We start from the raw sequence: 15,549 nt of genomic DNA, 5'->3' as shown, positions 1-15,549 counted from the left end.
ACAGTGACTTGTTTACAAGGTCATCTCCCCCAGTTCCTGAAGAATTAGGGCTCATATATGATTCATTTCTGACTGTCCCCTAAACACCTGATACCTAGCCCCTTGTGTACTGCACCCTTGAACTGAATGTAATAACTAGCATTTGTTACCATGTGTTCTGTAGGTACTATGCTGTCTGTTACCTGTATTATCTCAGTAATATAAGTACATGGGATTTTAGTTTCACTTTTACAGATGAGGAAACTCTACTCAGAGAGGTTAAGTAATTTGCCCAAAATAACACCTCTAGTACATGGCAAAGCTAGAATTTGAACCAGGGGTCAGGCTGATTTCAGAAGCCATGCTTTTAACCACTACACCATACCACAGACATTTCTAAAATTCACTTGTTCCTTTAGAATGTATGCACATGGGTATTACTCAAGATCAACACCCCAGGAAATCATATTTAATCCTATCAGCACATGGAGGTCCTTTTGGTTCTGCTCTAGTCCAGGGGCATAAACAGGCAGACTCATGATATCCCAGATTCATTTATTTTTCTCCTTTTTTACCACTCCCTGTCCTCACTACCCCTGAAAAACAAATTAGAAGAGAAATGATTTAGAAGGTAGAGATAGAAAAAGAATCCAATCCTTCACTCCTTGTGATACACATAATAGTAATAGTAAATGTATAAGATTTAGCAGCCATATATAACCTAAAAGAATCTGTTGGATCATTTCAAAACATGCTCACCCTGCTCAAACCTGAAATAACAGCAGTTGCTAAGAAAACACATGACCGACTGCAAGACAACATGATGACTCACCCAAGGAACAAGCTTACCTTCCAGTTCTCAGAAACCATCACCAACAGAGAGTCTTTGTAACCAAATCATCAATCTGTGGTTACAAATATTCAGAAGTTTCTTTTCATCCAGCTCAGAAGGGAATATAATCAGTACTGGATTAAACACTTTTATAAAATTAATTATTACCCAGCAGAGGGGAAACTTTCTGCAAAGAAAAATGTACAAAGACTACAAAGGTAACTTATTTTCTTTTAAACAAAGATGTATTAACAAAGGAAAGATTCTTACTCAACGTCATCAAATGAGTGACTACAAAGGATATTCTAACAAGAGCAAGCTTAGAAACCTATTTTCTTTGCCAATACACAAGTGCAAATAATAAAACGCATCTTGGCCGGGCGCCATAGCTCACACCTGTAATCCCAGCACTTTGGGAGGCCGAGGCAGGTGGATCACCTGGGGTCAGGAGTTCGAGACCAGCCTGGCTAATCCCGTTTCTGTGAAAAATACAAAAAATTAGTCGAGTGTGGTGGCGTGCGCCCGTAATCCCAGCTATTCAGGAGGCTGAGGCAGGAGAATTGCTTGAACCCGGGAGGTGGAGGTTGCAGTTGGCTGAGATCACACCACTGCACTCCAGCTTGGGCAACAAGGGTGAAACTCTATCTCAAAAAAATAATGATAATAAAAATAAAAAAAAACATCTTTAACTCTAATAAACAGAATTCTAATAAACAGAATTCATGATAATCATTCCTTTTTTTCTTTCTGAATCACTATCTCAAATTTTTGAACTAAAAGCTCTAATATGCATTATTCTATCAACAATCCCATCATACACACCAGCTATAACCCACCATTATACTGTAGTAACAGCTTATATGCATTTGAGTTGTGGGGGGTTTTTATTTGTTTTGGAGGCATGTGAGACAGTCTTGAACAGCTTATTTATGTTGTTGAAATGTACAATTAAGATAAAATATCTTCTGAGTAATATTTTAAAATGAAAATTAGCTAACTCCTATGGTATGACCCATTAATTCATGTATCACACAGAAGCGGGTAAAGATGAAAATCTCAGTCATAAGTGATACAATCAGCTTTTCCTCAGGATACCACAACTTGTCCTCCAAAGCCAAAGTAGGAGAAAACAGGTGGTATGTCTGTAAATCAATTCTGTCCCCTCTCCAAACATGAACTATCCCATAACCTGATCTCCTACTGAATGTGTTATCTCTAACCTTGAAAAAAAGACAGCATGGAGCACATTGACTAAGATGAATGGATTTTTAAAATGTATTATGCATCCCCACATGCTGAATACCTTTTCTTTCCAAATGAGGCAACATAACTGCTGAAATGAGTAGTGAGAATTCTTAATTTACATATATTAAAAATCTGCCCCAAGGCCAGGCATGGTGGCTCAGGCCCATAATCCCAGCATTTTGGGAGGCTGAGGCGGGCAGGTCACTTGAGGCCAGGAGTTTGAGACCAGCCTGGCCAACATGGTGAAATTCCATCTCTACTAAAAATACAAAAATTAGCCAAGTGTGGTGGTGCATGCCTATAGTTCCAGCTACTCAGGAGGCTGAGGCAGAAGAATCACTTGAACCCAGGAGGCAGAGGCTGCAGTGAGCCAAGATCACGCCACTGCACTCCAGCCTGGCAACAGAGTGAGACTCTGTCTCCAAAAAAAAAAAAAAAAACTGCCCCAAAACCTTCTAATATCTACCTTCCTAAAAACCTGCCTTTCAAATTAAAATTTCCCCTTCATGTGCAATAATTCAATTTTGGCAGGGCATGCGTGTATAGTCTTTCTTACTATTCTAGAATATTATCTATAAGTAGAATGCACATATTGCTAACATAATGACAGTAAATAAAATGTTTTAATAAAATGTATTCCCGGTAGTGACAAGTATACTTATTTTTGCCAGGCACGGTGGTTCACGCCTCTAATCCCAGCCCCTTAGGAGGCTAAAGCAGGAGGATTTCTTGAGCCCAGAAGTTTGAGACCAGCCTGGGCAACACAGTGAGATCTCGGTCTCTACAAAATATCAAAACACGAGGCTGGAGGATCACTTGAGCCAAGGCGGTCGAGGCTGCAATGAGCCATAATCACACCACACTGCACTCCCACCTGGGTGACAGAGCAAGACTTCGCCTCAACAACAAAAAAAGTATACTTACTTTTGATAGGTGTTATGCAAATAGGAATATATGTACATGTGTCCAACTGTTGTTTTGTTTTATCCACCTTTTGTGTAAATTAGCTCCAGATAAGTTTTATCTATAATGTAAGGGAAACCAGGAAATGGCTACATATGATTCGGTTTCAAATTCATTTCTAGCACTTTAATATCTCAAATAATTTAAAATCCAATTATTTAAGGATAAAATGATATAATGTATGAAATTTGCTTCAAAATAATCCAGCACGGGTGGGATATGTGAGGACATGGGTAAGACCAGATTGACAGGATTTAATAATATTCATTCTGGGTAATCGTTATGCAATAGTACATTTTACTATTATCTCTGGTTTTGAATATATTTGAAATTCTTCATAATAAAGTTTTTTAAATCCAATTTACTATTGCTCCACTGTCAAACATAACTGTATCATTTTGAATTTGTTTTATGTGCTCACTTCAGCAACACATATAGTAAAACTGAATTTGTTTTACCTACATTCGTTTTTTTCTTTTTAGACGGGGTCTCACTGGGTCTCTCACGGCTCACTGCAGCCTCAATCCCCCAGGCTCAGACGATCCTCCCACCTCAGCCTCCCTAGTACCTGGGACTACAAACATGCACCACCATAGCCCAGCTAATTTTTTTTTTTTTTGAGATTGGGGTCTCACTATGTTGCCCAGGCTGGTCTCAAACTCCTGGGCTCATGTGATCCTCCCGCCTCAGCCTCCCAAAATGCTGGGATTACAGGCATATGCTACAGTGCCCAGCCTACATTGCAATTAATGTTTTATATGATATTAGTGCCAACTAATGCTCTTAAAATACAATGGGGTGGGGCCAGGTGCGGTGGCTCATGCCTGTAATCCCAGCACTTTGGGAGGGCGAGGCAGGCGGATCACGAGGTCAGGAGTTCGAGACTAGCATGACCAACATGGTGAAACCCCATCTCTACTAAAAATACAAAAATTAGCTGGGCGTGGTGGCACGCACCTGTAATCCCAGCTACTCAGGAGTCTGAGGTAGGATAATCGCTTGAACCCAGGCGGCGAAGGTTGCAGTGAGCCGAGATTGTGCCACTGCACTCCAGCCTGGGCAACAGAGCAAGACTCCGTCTCAAAAAAAAAAAAAAAATACAATGGGGTAAATATCACATTTCTTAACCATATGCATAGACTTGAAGAGCTGGAAAAAATCCCAAAGATTGTCTAATCCTCTATGCCCATGGTTCACAGTCTGGAGCATGCATCAGAATCACTTAGAAGGCTTATTAAACACAGATTGCTGGGCCCCACTGTCAAGGTTATACTCAATAGGTTGGCTGCTCCTGGTCCCCGGACCGTACTTTGAGAACCACTGCTCTAGCTGACCATGCTTTGCCCTGCTCATGTTTCCACTGCAGTGACTACCAGTTACCCCACTGAGATTGCATGTTCCTCTGCTTATGGGCCTTTCTGCTTCTAGACAGCTTTACTAGTGGCAAGAGACATTGACTTTTATCTGTGTGTCAGAGCCCAGATTCAGTAAGTATTTAAAAAATAATTTGTTGAATGAATTAAATAGGGGTACATTTACACAGCCCGATAGAGAAGAGCTACTCACTGATAACAAACGGCACCCAGTGGTAGTACCCAAAGGGAGACTAAAAGTCAGCTGGAACCAGAGCAACAAGTAATTGGCAAATTCTAGAAAAATCTAAGCACCAAATCTCAGATTGAAGTTTCCAATCAAATATGGACACTGACGAGCAAAAGCTTGAGGCTCCTTTTTGTCAGATGTGTTACTTTGACCTGAGGGGCTATTAGCAAGTGCTTTTCATCTCACACACCATCAAAAGAAAGATGCTTTCACACTTATCTTTCAACTCAACGTTTCTCAGGGTTTGGAAAATGTCAACACAGGAAGACTGATTCCTTCTCCCCATTCATCTCCCTCCTCCTAATGCAGCCCAGAGGAAAGAAAAGGAGGCAGTGCACCCTGCAGAGCCTGTCTGGAGGGGAGGGTTCTCCAAGTGCAGGTCCTCTGAATATTGTAATACTCTGCAGTATTCTAAAATATGTTTCTGTAACAGTAATGGTCTGCTTTATGATAATTTAGTGGATTTAGTTTAAGAAAATTAGTTTCTAGGCCAGGCACAGAGGCTCACACTTATAATCCTAGTACTTTTGGAGGCCAAAGCAGGTAGATCACTTGGGCCAGAGAGGCAGAGGTTGCAGTAAGCCAAGATCGTGCCACTGCACTCCAGCCGGCTGGGCGACAAAGCTAGACAGACAGACAGACAGGAGGAAGGGGAGGGAAGGGGAGGGAAGGGGAAGGGAAGGGAAGGGAAGGGAAGGGAAGGGAAGGGAAGGGAAGGGAAGGGAAGGAAGGGAAGGGAAGGGAAGGGAAGGGGAGAAGGGAGAAAGAGAGAAAGAAAAGAGAAACGAGGGAGGAAAGGAGTGCAGTCCACTCCTTTAGTGCAGGCTGCACATAGTGACTTGCTTCTTTGTTTTCTCTTTTTCCCAAGGCAGAGTCTTGCTCTGTTGCCCAAGCTGGACTGCAGCGGCATGATCTCAGCTCACTGTAACCTCCACCTCCCGAGTTCAAGCAATTCTCCTGCCTCAGCCTCCCAAGTAGCTGGGATTACAGGCATGTGCCACCACACCCAGCTAATTTTGTATTTTTAGTAGAGATGGGGTTTCACTATGTTGGCCAGGCTGGTCTCGAGCTCTTGACCTCGTGATCCGCCTGCCTTGGCCTCCCAAAGTGCTGGGATTACAGGTGTAAGCCACCACGCCCGGCCAATTTTAAAAGTATTTTTAACTAAATACAAATAAAATCACACCATATCAAAATTTGTGAGATGTCACTAAAGTAGTACTGAGGAATAAATTTAAAAGACTAAACACCTATATCAGAAAAGAAGTCACAAATCAATGACCTAAGGAAACTGGAATAAGAACAAATTAAACCCAAAAGTAGAAGAGAAGAATAAATAAAGATTTGAGTGAAAATCAATTAAAGAGAAAATAGAAAAATATTAAACGATATCAATGAAACCAATAGCTGGTTCATGGAAGTCAATAAAATTAATAAACCTCAAGCCTAGAGTGTCTCAACCCTGGCACTACTAACACTTTGGCTAAATAATTCTCTATTGAGAGGATCTCACCTATCCACCGTAGGGTGTCTAGCAGCATCCTAGACCTCTGCCCACTAGATGCTGGGAACAAATACCCCTCGTCCCTACACCAGACATGGTTTCCAGACACTCTCTCCAAAAATTACCAAGTGTTCCTGGAATAGGTGGGGTAAACTTCCACCCATATTCACACCATAAACAAAAATTAAAGTACATGAACCTAAATGTTAAACCAAAACCTATAAAAATTTTAGAAAAAAATCATAGGAGAAAGGCTTTTTGACTTTGAATTAGGCAGATTCCTTAGATATAATACCAAAAGTACAACCCATAAAGAATAAATTGACAAATTGTACTTCATCAAAATTAAGAACAGTATCTTCAAAAGATATTGTTAAGAGAATATAATAAATTTGCTATGGTTTAAATGTCCCCTCCAAAACTCTGGTGAAATTTAATTGCCATTGTAACATTATTAAGAGGCAATACTGTTACAATATTACAGTATTAAGAGATGGAACTTTCATCAGGTGATAGGTTACGAGGGCTCTGCTGTCATTAATGGATTAATGTCATCATCGCAGGAGTGGGTTCCTTGTAAAGGAATAAATCAGGCTGAGAGTGGTGGCACGCACCTGGAGTCCCAGCTACTCAGGAGGCTAAGGCAGGAGAATCGCTTGAACCTGGGAGGCAGAGGTTGCAGTGAGCTGAGATCAAGCCACTGCACTCCAGCCTGGGCAACACAGGGAGACACTGTCTCAAAAAACAAAACAAAAAAAAACAAAAAGGCTGGGTGCAGTGGCTCATGCCTATAATCCCAGCACTTTGGGAGGCCAAGGCGGGCAGATCACTTGAGGCCAGGAGTTCAAGACCAGCCTGGCCAACACAGTGAAACCCTGTCTCTACTAAAAATACAAAAAAAAAAAAAAAAAAAAGGCCGGTGTGGAGACGCACACCTGTAATCCCAGCTACTCAGGAGGCTAAGGTACAAGAATCACTAGGGCCCAGGAGGCAGAGGCTGCAGTGAGCTGAGACTGTGTCACTGCACTCCAGCCTGGGTGACAGAGTGAGACTGTGTCTTAAATAAATAAATAAATAATAAAATAAAAATAATAAAACAGCTCCAGTTTGCTTCTTTCACACCCTCTCTTTGCCCTTCTGTCATGTAATGATACAGCAAAAATGCTCTCACCAGATGTCGCCCCATCAATCTTAGACTTCCCAGATTCTAGAACCATGAGCCAATAAATTTCTGTTCATTATAAATTACCCAATCTGTGGTATTCTGTAATGGCAGCACAAAATGGACTAAGATAAGACTGAATGGAAATATTTGCAAATCTTATACGTGACAAATGACTTGCATCCAGAATACACAAAGAACTCTCAAAACTCAATAAGAAGGAAAACAATGCAAGAAAACGGGCCAAAAATTTGAGCAGACACTTCAACAAAGAATATATGTGGATGGTAAATAAGCACATGAAATGATGCTCAACGTCATTAGTCATCAGGGAAATGGAAATTAAAACCACAATGAGGTGTCACTACACACCCAACAGAATGGCTATAAAAGCCTGACCACCCCAACTGTTGGCAAGGATTTGGAGCAACTGGAACCCTCACAGACTATTTTGGTTATATTATATAACCACTTTGGAAAAGTATAGTAGTTCTTTGAAAAGTTAAACATATGCCTACCATAGGATCTAGTCGTTCTACTCCTAGACATCTACCCAGGGGAAATGAAAGATATGCATGCAAAGACTGTGTATAATGTTCATGGCAGCTTTATTTTTAATAGCCCAAAACCAGAAACAACCTAAATGTCTATCAATGGGTGAAAAGATAAATGAACTGGGGTCTATCAGTACAAAGGAGTACTACTTAACAATAAAAACGAATCAACTATTGATACCATGTGGATGCGTCTCGAAATAATTATGCTAAGCAAAAGCCAGGCAAAGAAGAGAACTTACTACATGATTCCATTTACATAAAATTCTAAAAACACAAACTAATCCACAGAGACAGAAAGCTATCATTGGTTGTATGAGGAAGAGGGATTCAGGGTATAGCAAGGAGCTACAGGGAGACAGTTTCACAGGTCTATACATAAGTCAAAAACTTCTCAAATGTAAACACGAGGCCAAGGGCAGACTCATGCCTGTAATCCAGCACTTTGGGAGGCTGAGGTAGACGGATCACTTGAGGCCAGAAGTTGGAGACCAGCCTAGGCAACATGGTGAGACCTCTTCTCTACAAAAAATTTTACAATTAGCCAGGCATGGTAGTGCGCACCTGTAGTCAGTTACTTGGGAGGCTGGGGTGGGAGAATCGCTTGGGCCCAGGAGGTAGAGACTACAGTGAGCTATGGTCGCACCACTGCACTCCAGCCTGGGTGATAGAACGAGACCTTGTCTCAAAAAAATAAAATAAGTGAATCTACACTACTCCAGACATAATCTTTTATTTGATGAAAGTAGGAAAGGAGGCATATGACACAGATCCTTTGTACATGTGAAAGCAAGTATTTTGTCTTTAAAAAGAAAAAAAGGAGGGGAACATACAGTGAAGACTCAGAGAATAGGCTATTGTATTTAATATTATTAATTAAGATGTTGCCAATCTGAAAGATCTCATAATAATAAAAAAGGAAAAATGATTGTATTGTTTCCAATTTGGCCTATCCCACTCCCAGGCAGAACTAGAGGCTTCCCTCCTCCCACAGCCCCCAGGAGTACATGTGTATACTGCAATAGCCTGTCTTCCCACTAGACTAACAGCTTCATCAGGATAGGAACTATGTGTTTTGATCTTGACACAGTGGTCAAATACAGGTTTGTTAGAATCTGAGAGCCTGGCTTTGTATTCTAGGCACTGCCACTCACCTACTGCATAATCTCAGAAAGTTATTCAATCTCCCTGATGCCCAGTTTTTTAAACCATAAAAAGGGCTAATAGGCTACATATGAGGATTCCATGTTAATTTCTCCAGAAAGACCCTGCATGATCTGACACCTGATTTCCACTCTGTCATTTAGTCCCACCCTCCCTTGACTTGACACTGCTCAGCCACAATGACCTCTTAGTTCCAATAAATCCACACACCACCTAACTCTTTCCTGCCTGGAGGCCTTTGAGCATCCTATCTCTCTGCTGGATCTTCTTCCATGCCTGTCTCCTCTCTACAACCTCTTATGCCACAACAACATGGCTAGCTCCTTCTCATCTTCAAGTCTCGGTTAAATGTCACTTCCACCTAGAGGCCTTCTCACCAATATTCTAGGAGGCCTTGGTTAGTCTATGTCCCAGCACTCTGTTGTACCCTTCTTTCCACTCAACACTCATTCAAGTTATTGAGGACCTACTATATGCCAGTTACTGTTCCAGATTCTGAAGATGTAACAGTGAATAAAACAGCTCTGATACAGTTCTGAAGGATATAAAATCTCCTGAAAAAGACAGACAATAAACTAGCAACATATGATATGGTAGGCAGCCATAAGTGCTATGGAGGAAAAATAATAACTTATGAAAGGAGGAATGGGAGTCGCGAGGGTGGTTGTGATTTTAAGTTTGGAGGTTAGTGAAGGCTCACTGACAAAATAACATCAAGTAAAGAAGTGAAGGGGGTCAGATCAACAAGAGCCATTAGAGATATGGGAGCCAGGGACAGGGGGTCATTCCAGGCAGCGCACAGCAAGTCCAAAGGCCCTCATGCAGCAAGAAAGCTGGTTTGGCTGTAGACACTCGAGTAGAGAGGAGAGCAACAGATAAGATAGGAAAGTAACAGCATGGAGAGGCAGGGAAGCCAAAAGAGGTTGTTCTGGGAGCCACTGTCAGGTCTTTGCCATTCACTCAGAGACAGACAGGAAGCCAATGGAGGGTTTTGAACAGAATAATGATGTGATCTGATTTACCTTTCAAAACCTGCTACTAGTTCAGCAATATATTTTATTTCCTGCCTAGATTCCCCACCTAGATAAGGGCAGGAATCACGACTGTCTTGTGCATCACTATCACCCCAACACCCAGCACAATACATTGTAGGTACTCAATAAATACTTATAGATGAAAAAGGTAAAAAGGTAATCTATGTAAAGTATCTACTGGTACAAAATAAGCATTCTATAAGGAGTAACTATTATTATTCAGATCCCCAGAAGCCAGCACAGTGGCTGGCATATATGCAGGAGTTTGAGTAAATGAATAAATAACTTTGTGAAATTATTGAAAATATATATTTAAAACATATAAGTAATGAAAAATATGATAATGAAAAATGAACCAATTGCTTTTCACCCGTTCCCTTATTAAAATGTGATTCATTCAGTTTTTAAATTTTACATTAACTCTCACCTTATGCTAGTGAGAGCACTACTCAGAATAACCTCATTGTGACTCAGTTCTCTAAACAGTCTGCAATATCCTACAACGTAATTAACAGGAATCCACTGAAATGCTAAAAAATTTATAATTTGGTAAATTTATTCACATGATTTTTCAAACAATTTTAAGGCTAGCTGACCAAAAGTGGTTTGAGTTTGATTTTTTTTTAAATTCAGATAAGCTTTGTTAATTCAAACATGTGGACAAAGACCTAAACATTTCCACTTTTTACTTATTTTGACATCTCCATTCTTCACCACGAAAAAACTTAATGAGGATTACACCTGTTCCCACCGCCCCAGGGGGCTGGCCCGGCTAAAGCCGTTCAGTAATTGTCTCAGGAAAAGCCCTTGAGAGTCTCCACAGCTTTCCAGGAAGACAACTTGGAGAAGGAGCCAAGCATTAAAGCATGAAAACACACCAAATATTCATCCCATAAAAGCTGAACACTCTCCTCTGAACATGTTTACGATGTCTCAGCGGCAGGTACTGGAGTGGTGAGAAGGCCAGGTGTAGCCCGGCACGGTTTAATTGTATTCCCCACCTCTAAAACTGATCGAACCCATGCTAGCATAACCACATAGTATCTGCAACGAAGCCTTCGGAACTTCTAGAAAAGCAGACAAAAGTTGCTTCAAATAAAACAAACTCAAAAAAAAAAAAAAGCGATGCCAAGTGTGGAGCGGCTCGAAAGAACCCTCACGGGTTGGCTCCGACATGCCGGTGCTTGTACACAATCGTGCCTGCGGCGTCCAGCTCAGACGCTCCCTTTCACGGAGGGAGGGGGAAATAACTTTCCGAAACAGCGGGCTTCCACAAACGCGAATGCAATACAGGACTTCTCAGCCTCCATCAAATAAGGCGCTAATGTTCCCAGCAGCACTAATTCCATACACAGCCCCCGCCCCGCCCTTTTCAACAGAAGAAAAATAACCTAAGGAGGAGAAGGTGCCACCGTCAGACCCTAAAGGCAATTTCAGACAACAAAGACCCCAAGCAATCAAAATGGAATTATAATCCCGGCCGTCCGAGCGCCCCCGCCCCCGCGGAGGCGCTAGGCTGCCGCACCCGCCGCCGCCCCTCCAGTGCCCTGGCCGCCTCCCCGCGCCCTCTCCAGCCCCGGTGCGCCCCGACCCGCGGGTTCCCGGGTCCCCGGGGCGAGCACCGCACCGCCCACGATCCTGCAATCTCTGCGCCGCGGCTGTCCGCCTTCCAGCTCACGCGGCGTTCAAAATCTTTCCCGCCCAGGCGTGACGCGAGGAATGAAAACAATCAGCGGCCCTCGAGCGCTGGGGCCTGGGCCCGGGAGGGGGCGGCCGGGGCACCCGGGCACAGCCTCCCGCGCAGCGCCTGCCCGAGCCGGGCGGACCGGCGGGCTGGGGCCCGGAGGTGACACAAAGAACCCGGAGAGACAAACGCCACCCGCTGGCGCTCGCTCCAATACCCGGAGCGCCCCGCCCGCTGACAAGTTTGCGGCGCCCTCCGCGCACCCCGCTCTCCCCACCCGAGCAAAGTTTCCCGTGGCCCGGCTCGGACCCCGGCATCGGGTCGCTTCCCGTCTCCCGCCGCCCCCGCCCCCGGCTCAGAGACCTTTCCCTCTCTCGCCCCCGCCCCTTCCCCTCCCTCCCACTCTCTCCGTGGCGCACCGGGGTGCTGGGGCCCCGCGGCCGCGCTCACCCACCGTCCGCCCGGCCGAGGGGCAAGGGCGCGGGCCAGGGCCGCCCGAGGTCGGCGCCCCGCTTGCCTGGCTCTCTGGATCGCGCCTTTTGCTCGCTCTCCCTCTCGCTTTTTCAGGTCCGGCCGAAGGCTCCGGGCGCAGCTGAGCGCGCTCCGCTCCTTGGCGCTCGGAAAGCGGCAAACCACGCCCCGCGCCTTCCCCGCCCGCCGCCCGCCTCCGGGTCCCGCGCTCGCCCCTCGGCGGCCAGTGTGGGGCGCGCCCGCCAGCGCCGGGGCGGAGCAGCAGGCCCCGCCGCAGCCCGGGGCGGGCAACTTTCTCCCCGTGTTTTGGGACATCAGAGGTGGTGTGAGGGAGAGACCACCTCGCAGTGCAGGTTCACGACCCTTTTCTTACCCGGGGCTGGGTGAACAGGAGTCACAAGCTCCCTCACAAAGCTCTTCTGGACGATTTCAGCAGGGGTCTTCTCCAACACCCGTAGATTCCTGGATCTTGGAAGTAGGAGTTACAGAGCAGATCTGCGATTAGCTACCAGACCATGAGCAAGTCATTTCACCCCGTGGGCTCTTTGTAAAACGAGGACTTTGGCTTCGAAGGCCTTTAAAATCTGGATCCGTATTTCGTAGTGTGGTCCGGATCTTGGGGTAACTGGAGAGAAGGGGAGGCGTTTGTTAATGCAGATAACTGGGTTCCTCCTTCCCCTTGGATGAGGAGAAGTGGAGAGCTGTCTCAGTTGTCCGACGCGGCATACATCATCCAGGTCTGAAAACTCACTGCGAACTGCATCCTTGGAACTGCGTCTTGCAGGTGCCAGTTTGATTTTCCAGCCCATACTCAGTCCCTTTGGACCCAGGATGATGTCACTTGACACCCACTTACCTCTAGCGCTGTGATTACAGTATTACTAAGGCACTTGAAGTTCCAAATAAAAGGCGCACCTCACTATTATTACATAAAGAAGCAGAGGCTTTTCAATATTTCTCTATTGAGTTTCTATCACAATCAAATTTAACTTTTTCATTTTTTGGACAGGGTCTCACTCTGTCGCCCAGGCTGGAGTACAGTGGCGCGATCTAAACTCACTTCAGCCTCTACCTCCTGGTCTCTCAAGATATCCTCCAGCCTCAACGCCCCCATTTCATCCATGTCATCCCCCCCCCCCCCGCCGTTTAGTAGCTGGGACCACAGGCGCACGACACCATACCGGTAATTTTTGCATTTTTTTAGAGTCGGGGTTTGGCTATGTTGCCCAAGCTAGTCTCAAACTCCTGGCCTCAAGTGATCCTCCCACCTCGGCCTCCCAAAGTGCTAGGATTACAGGCATGAGCCACTGCATCCAGCCTTAACTTTTCTTAAAACTCCAAGTTCATATATATGTCTGTGGCTACAGAATCTTGCCTGAATTGCTTAAGTGACTCAAACTAGATGACAAAGAACAGAGATTAGACGTTTGATAATGCATTCAGCAAACATACATTAATGGGAAAAATTAGTTGTACCCACAATTTGGAACAATTGTTTCAAAAACGTTTACCTCTGTGAGTACCAGGATGATTCAGGCAAATTATTTGAAATGCACATTTTATTAATGGTCAGTAGCTCAACTCTTCACAAATGCAGAGTTCCTTGTATTCCTAGATTATCCTTCCAATGATATCACTTCTCAGACTACCTAGCTTTGCATGATTTATTAACAATGGCTTGAGTCACAACAAAGCTCTATAAACCAAGAAGAACTTTCTGGGTTTTTGGGGTTTTTTTTTTTGTTTTTAGAGACGGAGTCTTTATCTGTTGCCCAGGCTGGAGTGCAGTGGTGCAATCTTGGCTCACTGCAACCTCTGCCTCCTGGGTTCAAGTGATTCTCCTGCCTCACCCTCCCAAGTAGCTGGGATTACAGGCACCCGCCACCATGCCTGGCTAATTTTTGTATTTTTAGTAGAGATGGGGTTTCATCATGTTGGCCAAGCTGGTCTTGAACTCCTGACCTCGTGATCCACCCGCTTCGGCCTCCCAAAGTGCTGGGATTACAGGCATGAGCCACCACATCCGGCCATATGCTGTCTTTTCCTAAAACCACTTTGCCTGATGGGTTGGATAGTTGCAAGCTAGAGAGCCAATTTTAGGGAGAAGTTGGGCTCTAGGATTTGTGGAGCTGTCTACAAAGCATTGTCTGCTATTTTTCTCTTCTCTGTTCTATTCATTTCCATTCTATGTCTATTGCTTTCTTTACAGTAAATCCTGCAAAATCATAATGGTAACAGTCTCTGGAGAAAATGTTACAATTTCCTAGTCATTGTTTCTTTCCAGGCATCTATGTTACAAGCCCTTGTTGAAGTGAAAGAACTGTTGCTCCACGTTGTCTAGTACGCCTTAAAGAGTCCAGAATACAATGTCTCAAAATATTTTTAGGTGTCTCTAATTAGACCCTTCTAATCACCTGTGGTGTCTCTTAGCCATCCTAGTTTGGATATTAAATTAATACGTACTTTTAAATCAGCAGATTAAACTAACGACAAGTGCAATGAAACAGATCCTCTGTACTTTGAAGTGATAATCAAACGTTAATGTTAAGCCAAACTGAGACACACCTACTTCTTTTAAAACACAACCCTGGGCCTATAAATGGATGGCTCATATGGTTACATCTCTGACTAGGAAACAGTAAGGGTTGCCATGAACACTCTCCCATGTGCCGAAATACAAACATAGTGTGATAACATAGTATGTTGTCGGCCTGGTGCAGTGACTCCCACCTGTAATCGCAGCACTTTGGGAGGCCGAGGCAGGTGGATCACCTGAGGTCAGGAGTTCAAGACCAGCCTGGCCAACATGGTGAAACCCCATCTCTACTAAAAAAAAAAAAAAAAAAAAAAAAAAAAAAAAAAAAAAAGCCAGGTGTGGTGGCTCATGCCTGTAATCCTAGCTACTTGGGAGGCCGAGGCAGGAGAATTGCTTGAACCCAGGAGGCAGAGATTGCAGTAAGCCGAGATCATGCCGTTGCACTCCAGCCTGGGCAACAGGAGTGAAACTCCATCTCAAAAAAAAAAAAAAAAAGTATATTGTCATATTATGCCCCATGCCCCATCAAGCCTCTGTATTTTATAACAAATGATGCGCTGGGCTCAATAGCCTGCCTGAGAGACTTTGCTAACTCCAATTGCAATAAGCATAAGTTTTGCAAGTTGATCAAAATGAAAGCACATCTGTGACTCGGTACACAAACATGCTGTGATACATGGGTGAGAACCACAGAAGTAGACATTCCACATATACTTGCACAGTGTACTGAGCAGGTGAACCAAGAGCCACTAACAAAAATCATGGTCTAAGGAACTCAGGAGAGTTGGCTATCCTCATGCCATTAAAGAAATGCTAAAT

At 44.1% G+C, this 15,549-nt stretch overlaps 1 protein-coding gene across 2 annotated transcripts in view; it reads right to left on the bottom strand.

Annotated features, from left to right (window-relative positions):
- Nucleotides 1-12,356, bottom strand: part of SYNE2 (spectrin repeat containing nuclear envelope protein 2) — a 376,334-nt gene extending 363,978 nt beyond the window's left edge. For both annotated transcript variants that reach the window (XM_030811980.1, XM_030811985.1), the window contains exon 1: nucleotides 12,178-12,356. The gene's annotated coding sequence lies outside the window, so the exon portion shown is untranslated. The remainder of the gene's footprint in view (nucleotides 1-12,177) is intronic.
- Between the last annotated feature and the right edge of the window lie 3,193 nt (nucleotides 12,357-15,549).

This window comes from Nomascus leucogenys, chromosome 1a (assembly GCF_006542625.1).
Source record: "Nomascus leucogenys isolate Asia chromosome 1a, Asia_NLE_v1, whole genome shotgun sequence".
Lineage (NCBI taxonomy): Eukaryota > Metazoa > Chordata > Mammalia > Primates > Hylobatidae > Nomascus > Nomascus leucogenys.
The sequence above is the reverse complement of the archived record's forward strand: the minus strand, read 5'-3'. Positions and strand labels throughout refer to the sequence as shown.